The sequence below is a fragment of the Grampus griseus genome (assembly GCF_964374135.1).
Source record: "Grampus griseus genome assembly, chromosome: 12".
Taxonomy (NCBI): Eukaryota; Metazoa; Chordata; class Mammalia; order Artiodactyla; family Delphinidae; genus Grampus; species Grampus griseus.
In genome coordinates, this window is record NC_139006.1 from 88,671,810 (window position 1) to 88,691,661 (window position 19,852).

Below are 19,852 nucleotides of genomic sequence, written 5' to 3' on the forward strand. Positions count from 1 at the left end.
GAGTCCCACTTAGAAATGAATCTTTAAATATATGTTTAGAACTGCACACTTTTTTTTTTTTGGCTGTGCCGCGCGGCTTGTGGGATCTTAGTTCCCCGTCCAGGGATTGAACCTGCGCCCTCCGCAGTGAAAGCCACTGTACTGCCGGGGAATTCCCAGAATTGTACACTGTTGTCCAGATGAAACATATCTTATTTCCAGGATCAAAATACCCATAATGTCTGAGGGTTGCAGTGTAATTAAATGATATCCTCAATCTAATTTCTCAACACTTAAGAAGTTCAGGGTGTGAACTACTTAACCTTACTCTGCCATCTGAGAAGCTACGCCGGTTCTGGCTGTACTTTGCCTGTTTTTCCATTCACAAAATGGCAGGTGGGGAGAGGTGATTCCTTCTGTGTTTCATAAGATATGGCCTCAGTATAATCATATGTTTTATTTTCAATGCACTAGAAATAGAGAATGGGTCTTTGCCAATTCCTGGACAGTTAATTAGTAATTAACTGCTTCCTTGCAATGACTTGTGTAAGAATAGATTATTAGTTTGGCATCAATGCATTCCTGCCCTACAGGGTTGCCAAAGTGTCTACAAGAAAAACACTAGACACCCAATATCTTGTAATAACCTATAATGGAATATAATCTGCAAAAAAGCCTAGTCACTGTGCTGTATGCCTAAAACTAACACAGTGTTGTAAATCAACTATACTTCAATTAAAAAAAAGACTAGACAGATTCAAAGAGTTCAGAATACAGTATATTCTTGAGGGTAGCCATAAGAGTCTTTTGCCTTCTGATATAAAGTCCACCTCAATCTAGGTCATTTGGTTGTAACTCAAACTATGTAGACTAGCATAAAAGTCTAAGAGATTGTCTTTCATTACATTTCTCCATGCACCCCGCATGGTCAGGACCTTTTGCCCATGAGGATAAGCAATGTGAAGGAAGACAGTGCCAGAATGATTAATTTTCTTTGATTTAAAATTTAATATTCATTTATTAAAAAAATTAAGCTGCTACCTACATTTGGTAATGTTATATTCTTCCAGTAGTGGTTTCTCACTGCTAAGACACTATTTGTGTGCATAGTCTAAGATTATCAGCAACATTATTTTATAAGTACTTCACTATCGGGATAATATTGCAGACTTTTCTTCCTAAAGCAGTAAAGTACCTTTGGACCAGGTTTTCCTGGATATGTGCTATATATATCTGTCTGCCTATCATAGTTTATATCGATTGAGATGATATGTCCAGTAGTAGAAAGATGCTAATAAAAATGCAAAGGGCAACTTGAGTCGCAGTAAAACAAGGTGAAGTGCTTTGACTGTTGAGTTCCTCTGAAGCTGTCAGAATATGTTACACACATCAAGTGTGTCTGCCTCACTTCAGGGGCTTTAGGGAAGCGGGAGGTGCACTCTCACGTACAAGACGTGCAGAGTCCCTACAAACCTAAAATCTAAAAGAAAAGGGTGAGGCTAGAACAAGTTACTCTGATGACATGATTTTGGATAAATGTGGTCTTCATTACTGTATAACGTACTATAGGTTTCCAAAATTTGTCAAAATCAGCCTTTCATGTTGGACCTTTTGAGTTCAGTGGTTCAGTCCCTCGTCACTGGAGGCTCTGGGAGTTTGTACAAGCGTGTGTGACTTGGGTCTGTGTTTACATTGCTTCAGCCCCTTCCCCCTGATTCGTTCTCATATTTTCACCTGAGCCCACCTGTGAGTTGGCGTTAAATTGCCACAGACTGAAGCGTGAACTGCCCTAGAGATTTAAATCCTAACATTGATTCCTTGCCAGGTGCTAGTTACAAAATCATAACCTGAAATGAAAAGATGGTAAATAGATCAAAGAGCTTTTTTTTTCTGTTGCAAATTCGGTTGGCATCTGAATATTTGGATAGATTAGTTAAAAATCCAAATATCTTGGTAATTTAATCACTATATCTTAGTGTTTAAATCACAGCAATGTCTGAGATATAATCCAACATACCCGCAAACTCATCAACTGTCCCTAGAAGTCTTCAAGACTCCTGTCTGAATCTTCGTTCTGTAATAAAGAAACATTAGTTTAGGATTAACTGAATTTGTGCATTTGATTTATGAATAAAATTTATTTTTAAGTTTTTAACGACTGTGCAAAGAATAGTGTTGGTTATTAACTTGGTAATTTGAATTGCAAAACTATTTTTACATGGAATGCTTATGTTTTTAAGTTGATAGCGTTGCTTAATAGAAGTAACTATTAATTCAATTTGATTAACTTCTTGTTTCCATTATCGCCATTTGTAAAACCTGACAGGAATTTTACAAATGAGCAGGGGCTGAGGTGCTTTCTGACTTGTATTAATTTTAAAGGATACATATTCAAAACCTCTTGATCACGTGCAATGGTGGCATGCTAAGTATGCAATGCAGCCACTGAAGATGGCGACCAGTGTGGTTGTAGACGGGCACTTGTAGCCACGAGGTACCTCACTCATCCATTCGTCATTCCCAGCTACTTCAGTGGTGATGCCAGAGGGAGCAGACTTGCCTCAGGTGTGACCTGAGCCTGAATCCAGCACCTGTGCCCTGTCGACTAAGAAACGTGCCTTCCTGAGCTGCTTCCTTAACAAAGGTTCATACTCCTTGTGCCTTATACGTTGTTTGATGGTAAATGAGGCTTTCTTTAAAGGCAAGTTTTGAGAGTTGCAATAAGAAATAGGTGTGATTTTTTTTGGATGTTTCAGTAGAAAATGTTTCTGAGAGTATGTATTTTGCATTTGCTTAGTACCTGCAGTTTGCTCACCTGAGTCTGACAATCCTGTGGAAGAGATAAGTTAGGCTTTGCTTCTTGCTGATGAGCAAACCGGCCCAGAGAGGTAAATGACTTTTCTTAGGCCATATGATACAGTGGTTGGCAGAGCCAGATCTAAGTTGGAGTTACTGACTTATTTCCTAGCATACACTACCTCTCCATGAAGATAAGTCTTTAAAAAATAATGTTTTAACGTGGGATAACAGATGACCTCAGTGAGAGAGAAACGGGGAAGCTGCTCAATCAACCCGAGTGCAGCCGAGGTTGCTCACTGGTGGAGGGGAGGGAGAAGAGGCCGGCAACACCTGCAAGCACTTGAAGCAGCACCTGAAAGTGGGGTCCTCGTAACAGGAATCCCACAGGCCTGCTGCTTTAAACTGATGTGACTCCCACAAATCGAAGGAAGCGGCGAACTGACGCAACTTATGTTTGACTTTCAGATTCTCCAGCAGTGTTTTTCAACCTGGGAAGGGCCGAACACCCTACAAAGGTTAAGGAGCGTGAGAAAGAAACACTTTCAAAGCTGGACAGCCCTAAAGCCCAAGCAAATCGCAAGCTGCTAACAGCAGTGCACGTGACGGCGGTATCTCCACCCCCGACCCTGACGTCAGCAGACCTTCCCGTGGGCTTCAGCGAGGACGGATTCTGCTCTGGACAGCCCAGAACTTACTTGAAGAAAGCGTTCTGCTGTTTGAAGAGGTCAGGATAAGTGTTGTCTGAGAGGACGTGAGTGATTCCATGGCCCTGGAGCCTGCCTGCTCTGACACCTCGGCGTTACCTCATTTCAGGTTCAGAGAAAATTAAAGTCTCCGGCTCCACCAAAACCCTAGGACACTAGCTCCACCCCTTCAGCAGAGGCACAGCCCAGGGGCGAGGACGAACACCTCCAGGGCGGCTGGAGCACCTTCTTCTGACACTGGCTGCCCTTCCAAGGTGGGTGATGGTATCTCACTCATCGCTGTGCCAGCTGGGCTTGTGCAAGGACAGTGTAAAAAGCTTCGTTCTTTAAAACCTGTAGAGTCTGAGTGGCACATGAGTCCTGTCTTTGCTGCAAGGGTCTGGGGTTCATTCTGTGCTTTTCCTTTGGGTACTGAATTCTGCATTCAGTTAGGAAGCATCACATTCAAGTTATTCCTTGTCCCCAGACCTCACTGCCCTCACCTTTCTGCCTGGAACACTCCAAGCCACGCTTAAAGCAGCTACTCCTTTTGTTCCTCAAACTAAGACCAGCGTGATCCTTAGATGCATTGTCGAGAAATTAATGTAATCTGGGAACGTGTCATGTGACCTTTAAGGCCCGTTCATACACGGACCCCAAAATGGTTCATTGCTCCACATATTCTTGGTTATCAGACCACAGGTCAACAGGGCAGTGTGTGTGTGCAAAAGGATGTTTGTACACAGGCACCTGAAGAGAGAGGGAAGGAGCCTGGATGAACAAATCAGCTAAGAATCCAAAGCGTTATTTCTAGACTGCTTATGACCAGAAATTTGTACTCGTTTCCTTTTTTCCCCCAATTTAAAAAATTGTTAGAATACATGTAATATAAAATTTACCATCTTAACCATTCTTAAGTGTACAGTTTGGTGGCATTTAAATAGATTCACATTGTTGTGGAACCGTCACCACCATCCATCCAGGGAACATTTTTATCTTCCCAAATTGAAACGCTGTCTCTATTCAACACTAACTCCCATATTTCCCCTCCCCCAGCCCCTGGAACCCAGCGTTCTACTTTCTGTCTCTATGTATGATTTTGCCAACTCTAGTGATCTCCTTTAAATGGAATCATTCAGGATTTGTCCTTTTGTGACTGGCTCATTTCACTCAGCATAATTCCTCCAGTTTCATCCATGTTGTAGTGTGTGTCAGAGTGTCCTTCCTCTTAAAGGCTGAATAATATTTGGTCATATGTATTTCCATTTTTTGTTTATCTGTTCATCCTTTGATGGACACTGGGGTTACTTCCACGGTTTACCTACTGTGAACAAAGCTGCTGTGAACATGGGTGCCAAGATGCCATGCTCATTTGCTTTCAGTTAACGCTCAGCATGTCTGGGCTCCCGTGAGGCTCAGCTGTGACCTCTACGTGTCCGGGGAGATGGGCTGCGAAGCCCTTGCTGCACCTGGTGCGGGACGAGATGTGACTCCCTTCTTTGTGTTTTTCTGTATTTTACAGGTTTTCTAAAATTAAAGTGTGTTTATTTAGTTCTTTAAAAATACAAGGAGTGTATCATCGAACAGTGCTACCAGTTGGGAAAGGTGATAAAATCCAATCCACCCACACATAAGTGAGATCACCGTATTTGTCTTTCTCTGACTTACTTCACTTAGTGCGATGCCTTCAAGGTCCATCCATGTTGTCGCAAATGGCAAGAGTTTATTCTTTTTTATGGCTGAGTAGTATTCCATTGTGTGTATGTATGTGTGTGTATTTATGTAAATATGTATTAATGAAAATTATATGTATATAATTACACTAGGCCTGTCAATATTTTCTTTATATACTTAGGAGCTCCTATGTTGGCTGCATAAATATTTACAAATGTTATATCCTGTTGTGGATTGAGCCCTTTATCACTATGTAATGCCCTTTTTGTCTCTTATTGCAGACTTTGCTTTAAAGTCTCTTTTGTCCGATATAAGGATAGCAGCCACAGCTTTCTTTTGGTTTCCATTTGCATGGAACATCTTTTTCCATCCCCTCACTTTCAGTCTGTGTGTAATGGAGACAGCATATAGATGGGTCTGTTTTTTTAATCCATCAGCCACTCTGTCTTTTGGTTGGAAAATTTAATCCATTTAAATTTAAAGTTATTATTGGTAGGTATGTACTTATTCCCATTTTGTTAACTGGTTTCTGGCTGTTCTGTAGTTCCTCTGTTTCTTCATCTCTTGCTCTCTCCCTTGTGGTTTGATTACTTTCTTTAGTGCTGTTCTTAGAGTCCTTTCTCATTATCTTTTGTGTGTCTGCTATAGGTTTTTGTTTTGTGGTCACCCTGAGGCTCACATCTAACAATCTGTCTTTACGACAGTCTACTTTAAGTTGATAACAACCTAACTTCGAACACATTCTAAAGCTCTACATTTTAATTGCCCCCCAACATTTTATGTTGTTGGGGGTCACATTTTACACCTTTCATCTTGTATATCCCTTAATATTATTGTAGTTATCGTTACTTTTACTACTTTTGTCTTTTAACATTCATATTAGCTTTGTAAGTGATTAATGCAATACCTTTACCTTTATCAGTGAGAATTACACTTTCATATGTTTTCTTCTTAATAATTAGAGCTTAAAGTCATCCTTTTAACATTTCTTGTAAGGCCGGTTTAGTGCTGATGAACTGCATTAGCTTTTGCTTGTCTGGAAAACTCTATCTCTCTTTCAATTCTGATTGATAACTTTGCCAGGTAGAGTATTCTTGGTTAGAAGTTTTTTTCTTTCAGCACTTTGAATATATTGTGCTACTCCTTACTGGACTGCAAAGTTTCTGCTGAAAATACTGCTGATAGTGTTATGGGGGTCTCTTGTATGTAATAAGTTGTTTTTCTCTTGCTGCTTTTTTTGGAAGTGTAGTAGATTTACAATATTACATTAGTTTCAGGTGTACAGCATAGTGAATACATATTTTTATAGATTATACTCCATTAAAAATTATTACAAAATCATGATTATAATTCCCTGTACAATATATCCTTGTTGCTTATCTATTTTACACATAGTATTCAATAGTTTCTATAACTTAATCCCATCCCCCTAACATGCTCCTCCCCACTTCCCTCTCCCCAGTGGTAACCACTAGTTTGTTTTCTATATCTGTGAACCTGTTTCTGTTTTGATATATACATTCATTAGTTTTATTGTTTAGATTCCACAAATAAATGACATCATACAGTATGTGTCTTTCTCCGTCTGATTTATTTCACTAACATAATATTCTCTAGGTCCATCCACATTGCTGCAAATGGCAGTGTTTCATTTTTTGCTTATGGCTGAGTAATATTCCGTGTGTGTATCGTTTATCCATTTGTCTCTTGATGGACACTTAGGTTGCTCCCATATCCTGGCAATTGTAAATAATGCTGCTCTGAATGTTGGGGTGCATGTATCTTTTCAAATTAGTGCTTTGATTTTTTTCTGGATAATACCCAGGAGTGGAATTGCCAGGTCATATGATAGTTCTATTTTTAGGTTTTTGAGGAAGCTCTGTACTATTTTCCACAGTGGCTGCACCAATTTAAATTCTCACCAGTATGAGTTCCCCTTTCTCCACATCCTTGCCAACATTTGTTATTTGTAGACTTTTTGATGATAGCCATTCTGACAGGTGTGAGGTGATATCTCACTTGTTGTTGTTTTGGTTTGCATTTCTCTAATAATTAGTGATAGCATTTTTTCATGTGCCTGTTAGCCATCTGTATGTCTTCTTTGGAAAAATACCTATTCAGGTCTTCTGCCCATTTTTTGATTGAGATGTTTGTTTTTATTGATATTGAGGTGTATGATGGGTTTATATATTTTGGATACTAACCTCTTGTCAGTCATATCATTTACAAATATTTTCTCCCATTCACTAGGTTGTCTTTTTGTTTTGTCAGTGGTTTCATTTGCTGTGCAGAAGCTTTTAGGAGCTTCTTAAAAGCTTCTTAAAAGCAAGCAAAAGCTTTCTTTTGCCTTAGGAGACAGGTCCAAAAAATACTGTTATGATTTATGTCAAAGGATGTTCTGCATATATTCTCTTCTAGGAGTTGTATGGTTTCAGGTCTTATATTTAGGTCTTTAATTCATGTGAGTTTATTTTTGTATATGATATGAGGAAATATTCTAATCTCATTCTTTTACATGTAGCTGTCCAACTTTCCCAGCACCACTTATTGAAGAGACTGTCTTTTTTCCATTGTATATTATTGCCTCCTTTGTCATAGATTAATTGACCATAGTAAGTGGTTTTATTTCTGGGCTCTCTATTCTGTTCTATTGATCAATGTGTCTGTTTTTGTGCCAGTACCATACTATTTTTTTTTTTTTTTTTGTGGTACGTGGGACTCTTAGTGTTGTGGCCTCTCCCGTTGCGGAGCACAGGCTCTGGATGCGCAGGCTCAGCAGCCATGGCTCACGGGCCCAGCCGCTCTGCAGCATGTGGGATCTTCCCGGACCGGGGCACGAACCTGTGTCCCCTGCATCGGCAGGCGGACTCACAACCACTGTTCCACCAGGGAAGCCCTATCATTCCATTTTGATTACTGTAGCTTTGTAGTATAGTCTGAAGCCAGGGAGCATGATACCGCCAGCTCTGTTCTTCTTTCTCAAGATTTTTTTGTTATTTGGGGTCTTTTGTGTTTCTGTGTAAATTTTAGGATTATTTGTTGTAGTTATGTGAAAAATGTCATGGGTATTTTGATAGGGATTGCATTAAATCTGTAGATTGCTTTGGGTAGTGTGGCCATTTATTTATTTTTATAGCTGTTTCAGCTTTTTAAAAATTTTTTTAAAATTTATTTTATTTATTTTTGGCTGCGTTGTGTCTTAGTCGCAGCATGCAGGATCTTCGTTGAGGCATGTGAGATCTTTTGTTGCAGCACGTGAGCTTTTCGTTGCGGTGCGCGGGCTTCTCTCTAGTTGTGGCGTGTGGGTTTTCTCTTCTCTAGTTGTGGCGCGCAGGCTCCAGAGCGCGTGGGCTCTGTAGTTTGTGGCACACAGGCTTTCTAGTAGAGGTGCACGAGCTCAGTAGTTGTGGTGCGCGGGCTTAGTTGCCCTGCAGCATGTGGCATCGTAGTTCCCTGACCAGGGATCGAACCCATGTCCCCTGCATTGTAAGGCGGATTCTTTACCACTGGACCACCAGGGAAGTCCCAGTAGGATGGCTATTTTAACAATATTAATTGTTCCAATCCAAGAGCACAGGGTATCTTTCCATTTCTTTGTATCATTGTATCATCTTCAGTTTTCTTCATCAGTGTTTTATAGTTTTCAGAGTATAGGTCTTTCACCTCCTTGGTTAAGTTTATTCCTAGGTATTTTATTCTTTTTGATGCAATTTTAAATGGGATTTTTCTTGGCTTTCTCTTTCTGATAGTTCATCATTAATGTATAGAAAAGCAACAGACTTCTGTATATTAATCTTGTAACCTGTAACTTCACTGAAATCATTTAGTGGTGGAGACTTTAGGGTTTCCTATGGATAGTATCATATCTTCTGAAAATACTGACAGTTTTACTTCTTCCCTTCCAATTTGGTTACCTTTTATTTCTTTTTTTTGGTCAGATTGCTGTGGCTAGGGCTTCCAGTACTATGTTAAATATCAGGGGTGAGAGTGGGCATCCTTGTCTTCTTCCTGATTTTAGAGGAAAAGCTCTTAGCTTTTCATCATTGAGTGTGATGTTAGCTGTGGGTTTGTTGTAATGGCCTTTATTATGTTGAGATATATTCTGTCTGCTGCAACTTTGATGAGAGATCATGAATGCATGTTGCACTTTGTCAAATGCTTTTTCTGTGTGTATTGAGATGATCATGTGATGTTGATCCTTCCTTTTATTAATGTGGTGCATCTCATTGATTGATTTGTGGATGTTGAACCATTCTTAGATCCCTGGAATAAATCCCACTTGATCATGGTATATGATCCTTTTATATATTGTTGTATTCAGTTTGCTAATACTTTGTTGGGAATTTTTGCATCTATATTCATCAAAGATACTGGCCTGTAATTTTCTTTTTTTGTATTGTCTTTGTCTGGTTCTAGTGACAGGGTGATGGTGGCCTTGCAGAATGAATTTGGGAGTGTTCTGTCTTCAGTTTTTTGGAATAGTTTGAGAAGGATGTGTATTAGCTCTTGTTTATATGTTTGGTAGAATTCCTCTGTGCCACTGTCTGGTCCTGACTTTTGTTTGTTGGCAGGTTTTTTTCTTTTTTTTTTTTTTTTTACTACAAACTCAATTTCACTATTAGTGTTTCACAGATTGTCTATTTCTTCCCGATTCAGTCTTGGAAGATTGTATATTTCTAGAAATGTATCCATTTCTTCTAAGTTGTCTTACTTGTTGGCATGTAAGTATTCTTAGTGTTCTTTTATGAATTTTTGTATCTCTGTGTTATTGGTTGTTATTTCTCTTCTTTTGTTTGTTTGTTTCTTTTTTTAGCCTCTATTTTTATTTGTTTCCTCTCTGATCTTTATTATTTCCTTCCTTCTGCTGACTTTGGTCTTTGTTTGTTCTTCTTTTTCTAATTCCTTTCACTGGTAGGTTAGGTTGTTTATTTGAGATTTTTGTTTGTTTCTGTATCACTTTAAACTTCCCTTTTAGAACTGCCCTTTTGCTGCATCCCATAGATTTTGGAAAGTTGTGTTTTTATTTCCATTTGTCTTGAGGTATTTTCTGAATTCCTCTTTGATTTCTTCATTGACCCAATGTTTTTTTAGTAGCATGTTGTTTAATCTCCACATGTTTGTGCTTTTCCTATTTTTTGTCCTGTGATTGATTTCTAGTTTTATACTGTTGTGGTCCAAAAAAAATGTTGATATAATTTCTATCCTTTTAAATTTGTGAGGCTTTTTTGTGGCCTAGCATGTGATCTGTCCTCAAAAACGTTCCATATGCACTTGAAAACAACGTGTATTTTTCTGTTTTTGGATGGAATGTCCTGTAGATATCTATTAAGTTCAACTGGTCTATTGTGTCATATAACCACTGTTTCCTTATTGATTCTCTGTTTGGATGAAATATTCATTGATGTAAGTGGGGTGTTAAAGTACACTATTATTATTTTATTATTGTCAGTTTCTCCTTTTATGTATTTCAGTATTTGCTTTATATATCTAGAAGCTCCTATATTAGGTGCATTTATGTTAACAAATGTTATATCCTCTTCTTTTTTTATAAATTTATTTATTTTATTTTTGGCTGCGTTGGGTCTTCGTTGCTGCGTACAGGCTTTCTCTAGTTGCGGCGAGCGTGGGCTACTCTTCGTTGTGATGCGCGGGCTTCTCATTGCAGTGGTTTCTCTTGTTGTGGAGCACAGGCTCTAGGTGCGCGGGCTTCAGTAGTTGTGGCAGTCGGGCTCAGTAGTTGTGGCTCGCAGGCTCTAGAGCGCAGGCTCAGTAGTTGTGGTGCACAGGCTTAGTTGCTCCGCGGCATGTGGGATCTTCCCAGACCAGGGCTCGAACCCATGTCCCCTGCATTGGCAGGCGGATTCTTAACCACTGTGCCACCAGGGAAGTCCCTATATCCTCTTCTTGTGTTGATTCCTTTATCATTATAAAATGCCCTTCTTTGTCTTTTGTATAGACATTGTTTTAAAGTCTGTTTTGCCTGATATGAGTATTGTTACCCCAGCTTTCTTGACATTTCCATTTGCATGCAGTATCTTTTTCTATCCCTTACTTTCAGTCTGTGTGTGTCTTTAGCTCTGAAATGAGTCTTTTGTAAGCAGCATACATATGGGTCTTTGTTTTTTTGGCTGTGCTGTGTGGCATGTGGTATCTTAGTTCCCAGACCAGGATCCTATGCCCCCTGCAATGGAAGCGTGGAGTCTTAACCACTGGACTGCCAGGAAGTCCCTAGCCAACCTATGACTTTTGATTGGTGCGTTTAGTCCATTGACATTTAAAGTGATTACTGATAGGAATGTACTTATTGCCATTTTGTTACTTGTTTGCTGATTGTTTTTGTAGTTCTTCTCTGTCTTCCTTTAGTTTCTTCTCTTGTGGTTTGATGATTTGCTTTAGTGTTCCTTTCTCTCTAGTTTTTCTGTATCTATTGTAGGTTTTTGATTTGTGGTTACCATGGGGTTCATATATTTCGACCTATATCTACCTGTTTTTTTTTTTTTACCTGTTTTAAACTTGTAGTCATTTAAGTTCAAAAAGATCTAAAAGATTCTTCTAAAAGAGCTACATTTTCCTTACTTTCACATGTTACGAGTTTTTGATGTCATATTTTACATCTTCATGTTTATCCCTTAACTGTTTATTATAGTTCATTTTACAATTTTTTGCTTTTTAATTTTTGTACTAGCTTACTGAAGTGGTCAATCACAGCCTTTAATATACATTTGACTTTACTAGTGGGATTTTTCCTTTCCTATGGATTCTTTGTTCTTGTAGCCTTTTGTTTTCCGCTTTAGCATTTCTTTTAGGGTCAGTTTAGTATTGATGAACTCTTTTTGTTTTTGCTTATCTGAGAAATTCTTGATCTCTCCCTCAATTCTGACTGCTTATTTTGCTGGGTAGAGTATCCTAGTTTGTAGATTTTTCCCTTTCAGCACTTTATATCATGCCCTTCCATTCTGGCCTGCAAAGTTTCTGCAGAAAAATCAGCTGCTAGCCTTTTGGGAGTTCCCTTGTATGTGACTCTTGGTTTTTCTCTTGCTGCCATTAGAATTCTCTCTTTAACTTCTGCTGTTTTCATTATGACATGTCTTTGTGTGGGTGTCTTTGGGTTCATCTTGTTTGGGACTGTTCTTCCTGTACCTGAATATCTGTTTCCTTCTGCAGTTTGGGAAGTTTTCAGCCATAATTTCATCAAATACATTTTGACTCCTTTTTCTCTCTTCTCCTTCTGGGACCCCTATAATTCAAATGTTGGTATGCTTGATGTTGTCCCAAAGGTTCCTTAAACTGTTTTCTTTTTTATGTTTCTCTTTTAGCTGTTCTGAATGAGTGATTTCCATTACTCTATCTTCCAGATCACTTAGTATTCTTCTGTATCACCTAGTCTGCTGTTAATTCCTCTTGTGTATTTTTCATTTCAGTTATTGTATTCTTCAGTTCTGAGGGGTTCTTTTAATATTTTCTAGTTCCTTGTTAAATCTGTCATGTGTTCATCTCTTTTTTTTCAGTCAGTATTCTTATTCCCAATGCTGTGAACTCTTCATCTGGTAAATTGTTTATCTGTGTTACATTAGTTGTTCTCACAAGGGTTTTTGTGTTCTTTCATTTGAAACAAATTCCTGTCTTCTCATTTTGCTTATCTTTCTCTGTCTCTGTGAAACTAGATGAAGCAGTTACCGATCCCAGTCTTGGAGGGGTGGCCTTGTGTGGGGATGTCCCGACACAGTCTGCGTGTGCCAGCTGCTTTGCTGGGAGAGCTGGATCTGACGTGAGCATGAGTCACATCTTCCCCCAGGGTGTGCTGGCACCTACCACCTTGGTAGGAGGTGGGGCTGGATGTGGAGGTGGCAGAGTCAGGTGTGAGCTGGGTTCTCAGACCCTGAGGGTCAGTCTGAGCTGGTTCGTTCCCTGTAGGTGTGTGCCCTCCCTCCGAGCGTCAGCACCTTTGCTCCAGAGGGGAGTGCACTGGAGCGGGCGCCCAGGGCTTGCTGGGGGGTGCCTGAGCAGCACGGGCACCAGTCACAGTTGCAGCCAATCCTGACCTGCTATGAATGCCAGTAATAGCCATCCTCGCCCTGTTCAGGTGCCGTGCTGGGTTGAGTCAGCTCTGGCTCCTCAACCAAGCACTCTCCTCAGCTGCAGCGGCCTTCACCCTCCTGAGTGCGGTGCGGGCTGCACCACAGAGTGAGAGGGGCCACAGGGGGTGCTCAGTGTGGGCCGGGCCATGGCCCGGGTTGGTGTGCAAACTGACCAGAGCCCGGGCAGTTTCTGTCTGCTTCCTCCACTTGGCCCGGGAGTGAGCAGGCATGTGCCCACTCTTCATGAGTAGAGTCTGGGTTTGTCACATCCCCACTGCTGGTTCCACTGGTTTTCAAACCAGCTAAGGGGACTTGGCCTCCTCGTGTTGGACCCCAGGGCCGGGGTGCCCAGAGGTGGTTCCAACTGCTCACTCCCCAGGGAGGGTCTCCCGAGTCAGTGTCATCCCCCTCCTTTGTGACCCCTCCCAGGGGCGCAGGTCCCGACCTGATCGCTTCTCCCCCCTTCCTACTCAGCCCTGTAGGGCTCTGTCTTACAGCCTTGGTTATAGAGGAATCCTTCTGCCAGTTTCCAGTGAGAATTGCTCCACATGTAGATATATTTTGATGTGTTTGTGGGGGTAGGTGAGCCCCGTGTCCTCTTCCTCTTCCATCTTGATGTCCTCTGGAAAAAGCTTTTTTAAAAAATTGTATTGAGGTATAGTTAATTTACAATGTTGTGTTTAATTTCTGCTGTACAGCAAAGTGACTCAGTTATACATATATATATTGTTTTTCAGTTCTTTTCCATTATGGTTTGACATGGGATTTTGAATATAGTTCCCTGTGCTCTACAGTAGGACCTTGTTGTGTATCTGTGGCAGTAGCTTTTACAGTATAGAAATATGTAGTCCTGTGGGACTGCTGTGGAGGCCTTGCTGGCCACCAGACGGGCGATCTGAGGTGTCCCCTGGGCAATAGTTGCAAAAACTGGGGCTCTAGACGAGTTTATAAGCTCCTTTCTGGAAGATACCGCTGAGCGGGAGTGAGGCAGAGGGGGCGCATAGGATGGTGTCCCAGCCCGCGTTCCCTGAGAGCACCTCTGTTCCAGGGCCTCGGGCTGAGCCACACCTGGAGCCTGACCCTCAGGCCGAAGCTCCGGGACAGGAAGTAGGCCTCTTTCACGGAGAGAGTCGGGGTGTGTTCCGGTGTGGTGTCTGTGCGGTGTCCTGGGGTGGGACCCTGCCAAGAGCTGTCTCTGACCGTCACAGTCCTGTGGGCCCAGGAGCACAAGCCCACTGGCCGCCAGAGCCGGGTGTTCACGGGCATCCCGGGGCAGCAACAGTGGGACACCAGCGGTGTGTAGGAGCTCCCCCCGAGCCGTGGGCTCTGGACGTGCTGGAGCGAGGATGCAAACACCCAGCTCTCGAGGTCTCTGGAAAGGTTTGCGCTCAGCCCTTAGATGTTGTGTGTCAGCCTGCTCCTCAGGCTTCTGCCTTGCTGGTGAGCCAGTAGGGCCTCTTTCACAGGAAGACTGAGCTCCTGGGCCTGCTGCCTCTTGTTGTGCCCTGAGGGTGGTAGCTGTCTGAGACTCCGCCTCCACTGGTTATGGTGCTGTGGGACCTGTCCGTGTAAGGCCCACTGGCAACTGGAGCCGGGTGACGTGGAGGTGTCGCCTGGCAGCAGCTGCAAAAATCAGGGCGCCAGAGGGTATAAACTCCTCTCTGGGAGATACCAGTGAGGTGCAGCAAGGCAGGGGGTGGGCAGGAAGATTGCATCCACCAGCCTCCATTCCCTGGAGCACCTCTTGGGCCCCTGCAAGCCTGCCATTTCAGAGGCCTGCCCCTCAGGCCAAAGCCCCTGGACAGCAAATAGGCCTCTATCTCACAAAGACGGGCGAATGTTTTGGTCTGTTATCTGTGCAGCGCCCTGGGTTGTAGCCTGCCAAGAACTCTCTCCAATGTTACAGTCCCAGGGGACCCAGAAACGCAAGCCCTCGGTGTTCAGAGCCAGGTGATCAAGGGGCAGCCCCTGGGCCGAAGCCTCAAAAACCAGGCACCTGACGTAAGAACCGGGGCACTGGTGTGTGTAAGAGCTCCCCTCCCAGAGGTGCTGGTGCTGTGGGCGTGGCAGAGAGAGCGGTGAAGACATGCACCCTCCCAGGAGACAGGAAAAATGATGGGGCTTGCCGGCCCTCACGAGGCAGAGAGCGAGCCAGGATGGCTCCACAGAGACAAAAGGAGAAAGGTCTCAGTTAACCAACAGGCCACCCCCAGCTTTAGCAAGAGGGAGCACAGTGGCAGCGCCAGCGCCCTGTCCCTGGAGAGTGTCCCACCAGGCCTGGCTCCTCGGGCCGAGGCTCTGAGATCAGCCAGTGAGCCTCTGCCGTCAAGTCTGGGCCCTGGGCTGAGTGAGCCTGCGTGTCAGGGCGCCTCTGGGCCTCCTGAAGCCTGCTGGGTCTCGCGGATGCGGGGCTGGGTGGGCTGCAAGCCAGATGTTTTGGGGGCCCGTCTCTCGCCGGGGCGCCCTTTGTGGGGTGCAACCTCTGGCTCCTCAGGGAGAAGCTCCAGGTTTGTGATTCCCTCCTTGTGGTGGGCAGCTGTGCCAGGGGTGGGTTTATGGGGAGACTGCGTCAGCCTCTCCTACCCGCTTCCACGTGGCTCTTGTCTCGTTTGTCAACGTGAGGTAGCTGCTCGGCGAGTTGAAGGTCTTTTTCAGAGGAGATGGTCGCACCTGCAGCTGTAGACGCGTGTCTGGAGGAGGGGAGCTCAGGGTCTTCCTGAGTCACCCCACTCTGGGTCCCGATGGCTGCAGTTTGGGGCATCAGTTTGGCAGCGTTTCAGCTTTCTTTTTCCTGCTGTGCTTGCAACTTTTCCGTGAGATTGTTTCCAAAGAGAAAGAGAACTTCAAAAGTGTTCATACCCTTTGATTCAGTGATTTCATCTAGGAATCTATCCTAGAGAAATAATCAGAAATCTAAGCCACGATTGATGTATAAAGCTTCCACACTTTTTGTAATATAAACACTGTAAATAACCCAGTATCTCAGGGCCTTTGTGCTTTTCGTGTGTCTACACTTTGTTACTTCAGTGCTGAACTGTCTAGACGCCTACGGGGCCATCTTTCTTCAGGGGTTATATTTTTGAGAGTCACACTCTGTGAAGCACCTTGTGGATAGTTTGGGTTGGTACACTTGAAGACAAGGCGGAAGGAAATGGCTCTGTGGGTAGAAATCTAGGTTCAGTATTTGAAGGTGTCTGATGTGCACTTCTGAATGGGCTCAGATACTTGTGGCGTTTCAGGGCTCCTGCCTGAACACCCAAAGAGCCCGAGTGGAAACAGGTGCAGCAGAGGCTTCCGATAGCACCAGGTCTGTGCAGGGGCAGGAATATGGACGTTGAGCCGGAAGCCTCGACTTAGTCTCGGTTGGCCTTGCACAGCCGGCGACTGGCCTCGCTCAGCCGGGCAGTGAGGGAGGCGTCGTGAGGGCCGCGAGGGGTGCCGCTGCCGGCTGTGAAGCTGCTAAGGGGAGTGGGGATGAAGCGTCTGTACGGACGGAGCAGCTGCAGTGGGCAGGCGGAGGCTTGTCCCGGGGTCACAGTGTTTCTCAGTGGAGCGGCGCTGGCAGTGCAGTCCCAGCAGCACCATTTCCGCGCTCCCAGCACGGCGTCATCCACGGGGGTCTAACTCGTTGCCAGCAGCCCCGGGAGGCACTGTTTCCGTCACCCCCACCCCACCGCCAGCCTGAGGGTCCACAGGGACCTCCAGGTTCCCTGCCAAAGTGTCTTCACTCTGCCAGGCATTTCAGACAGAGATTTCACGTGGGGAACTGATTACAGCTGCCCCCCAACCCACCGCCAGCCGGGGCTGGTGGAATAGAACAGGGGTGATGACCAGTTTGGCTATAGAGGCAGGAAGCCAGGTGACGAGGACGAGAATGCCGGAGAGGCTGCCCTTCCTCCCACCTGCCAGAGACCGCTTGGAGGCCGGTGTCTTGGGGTCCGGCGCTGTGGCTGGCACACTTCTCCCTCGGCACCACAGAGCATGGGAGGGCGGGCCTGCATCCGAAGAGCGGAAGGTGAGCCACTAGCAACTTAAGGTGTTGTCAACTCACCTCAGATTGTGGCACTGCTGCAGCCGGTGTGATACGTCCCTCTTCGCTGCCAAAGCCCCAGTTTTGTCTGGGTGGCCATTCCTCCCATCGTGGTGAAGATGGGCTCCACATCCAGGGTCCACGCCCACTGCCCTGGCTAGTGCTGGATTTGGAGCGTCACGTGGCCTGGAGCTCCACTATCTACCCGTGTGGACAGAGCTGGCCTTTTCTCACGTCTAGTGAGGTGTCGCCAGTCCTGGCGGGTGAGTGTCCTAAGTCAGGAGCAGTAAGGTACTGCCGACCCCACATATGCGTTCTCATTTACTGTGTTTATTTAATGCATATGTGTTCTTTGATCTTAATTTGTACCTGAACCTGGATTTATAGTCTGAGAACTTTCACGTTGCACAAGGGCGGGGCTGGGAAAATCGGGCTCTGCGTGGTTCACCCGCAAGGTCAGACTGATCCCAGCCCTGAGCTGTGGCCGCAGTGGGATGATGTTTCGTCAGCACTAAACATCCTGACCACGAACGTAGCCTTTTCTGCGTTTTGAACCCGAGTTCAACCTGGGATACTGACAAGGGGCCGGGATGGTGGGAGTGGAAACCATGCAGCCCCTGAGGGAGCAAAGAGAATATGAGCACACAAATTAGGAACAACGTACAGGAGTCCAGGGAGTGCACTTTGTTCCTGTCTAAGAAAGTTCTCACTAATAAACACACCTGTCCCATGCCGGGGAGCCTGACCCCTGACCCCTGACCCTGGGGCATGAGGAGGAGCCGGGGTGAGTGAGCCAGAGGAAAACGGGCTGTGGTTAGGGTAAGCTGGCTGCTGCTGAGCACAGCTGGGTCTCCCAAATAGGCTACCATTCTAGCAGCATTCAGTTCTCTAAGGTGCTTTTAAACACAGAAATCATGATTCTGAAGAAGGGAAGAGAAAGGATGTTTAGGGTCAGTGGCCCAGAACAGGGAAGTTTCCCTTTGATATTTTCTACCTGAGTGATCCTGGTATGAGCAGCCCTTCAGTGTATATTCTTGATGTCATTTATGCTGGATGACAAATCCTGGAACCACTATTGTTAGATGGACTGGAGGTTTATGGCTCAGTCCAGAATAATTCAAGGAGGAGACTGGTGTTTTTCCTTAGTGGGAACTGTGTGGATGAATGTTGCATTTCTTTTTTTTATACATTTATTTATTTATTTTTTGGCTGCATTGGGTCTTCGTTGCTGTGCTCGGGCTTTTTCTAGTTGCGTTGAGCGGGGGCGACTCTTGGTTGTGGTGCACGGGCTTCTCACTGTGGTGGCTTCTCTTGTTGCGGAGCACGGGCTCTAGGTGCGTGGGCTTCAGTAGTTGTGGCTCGCGGGCTCTAGAGCGCAGGCTCAGTAGTTGTGGCTCACAGGCTCTAGAGCGCAGGCTCAGTAGTTGTGGTGCACGGGCTTGGCTGCTCTGCGGCATGTGGGATCTTCCCAGACCAAGGCTCGAACCCATGCCCCCTGAATTGGCAGGTGGATTCTCAACCACTGCATCACCAGGGAAGCCCCGAATGTTGCATTTCTGGAAGCAGATAGATGGGGCGGGAAAAGTACTGGATGTCAAAAAATATGGGTGTGAATTATGGCTCTGCAAATTACCATGTGATCCCGGAAATATCAGTCTACCTTTACTTCTTCGTTTTACAAAGTGATGGTAAAAATTTACAATATCCTCCTTCTGGTTTTGTTTTTATTCATAGCAGTTACTGGCAAACAAAATATTACATCTTATACTCATTTTTTATTATCTGTTTCTAAAGTACAAGGTCCATGGAAACATTTGTATGCTCCCACTCACTAAATAAAAAAACTAAGAGAATATAACAACCTCTGAAGAAAGAGCTTATGCTGGTTTAGGAGACAAAACATGTAAAACCAAAACAGCAACCTGAGGACATTGAGTAGGGTTTGCAGTGCTTCCCTGAGTCCCTGGAAGCTGGTCTATGGAAGCTGCTTCTCACCTGTGCTCTGGGCTTCGGGTGGGGTTCATATGAAAAATGTAACTCGGGGGGCTTCCCTGGTGGCGCAGTGGTTGAGAGTCCGCCTGCCGATGCAGGGGACGCGGGTTCGTGCCCCGGTCCGGGAAGATCCCACATGCCGCGGAGCGGCTGGGCCCGTGAGCCATGGCTGCTGAGCCTGCGCGTCCGGAGCCTGTGCTCCGCAACGGGAGAGGCCACAACAGTGAGAGGCCCGCGTACCGCAAAAAAAAAAAGTAACTTGGTCCTGGAGCAAATCAGGCAGACGACTCAGTTTGCCGTGAAACACCTGTAGTCTCGCTCAACAGATCACTGGGGTCCCTACTAGAAGTAAAACTTGTGTGCAAAGAGCTCTTCCCCCGGCACGCTGGCTTGGGGTCAGGAGGGTTCAGGTTAAGAAATGTGTTTCCTGTCGAAGCTCCCTGGGGAGGGAGCGTGGACAATGGCACTGGTTTCCTGGGCTGGGGACACCAGTGGTGAATCATTCTGTTTGCTTTTCAGTAACATAGGAACCGTTGATGCCACTCCTTGGAAATGTTGTTCAGTAACGCAGTGTTCCCAAGCCCTGGAAGTTATCTTTTTGTGAAGGTAAAGAAGAC

General features: G+C 44.7%; 1 long non-coding RNA gene across 1 annotated transcript; it reads left to right on the forward strand.

The window, feature by feature from the left end:
- Window positions 1-3,282: 3,282 nt before the first annotated feature.
- On the forward strand, window positions 3,283-19,852 carry LOC309831065. The gene is made up of 3 exons (XR_014297553.1): window positions 3,283-3,502; window positions 3,592-3,736; window positions 19,755-19,852. It is a non-coding gene; the product is annotated as an uncharacterized lncRNA (long non-coding RNA).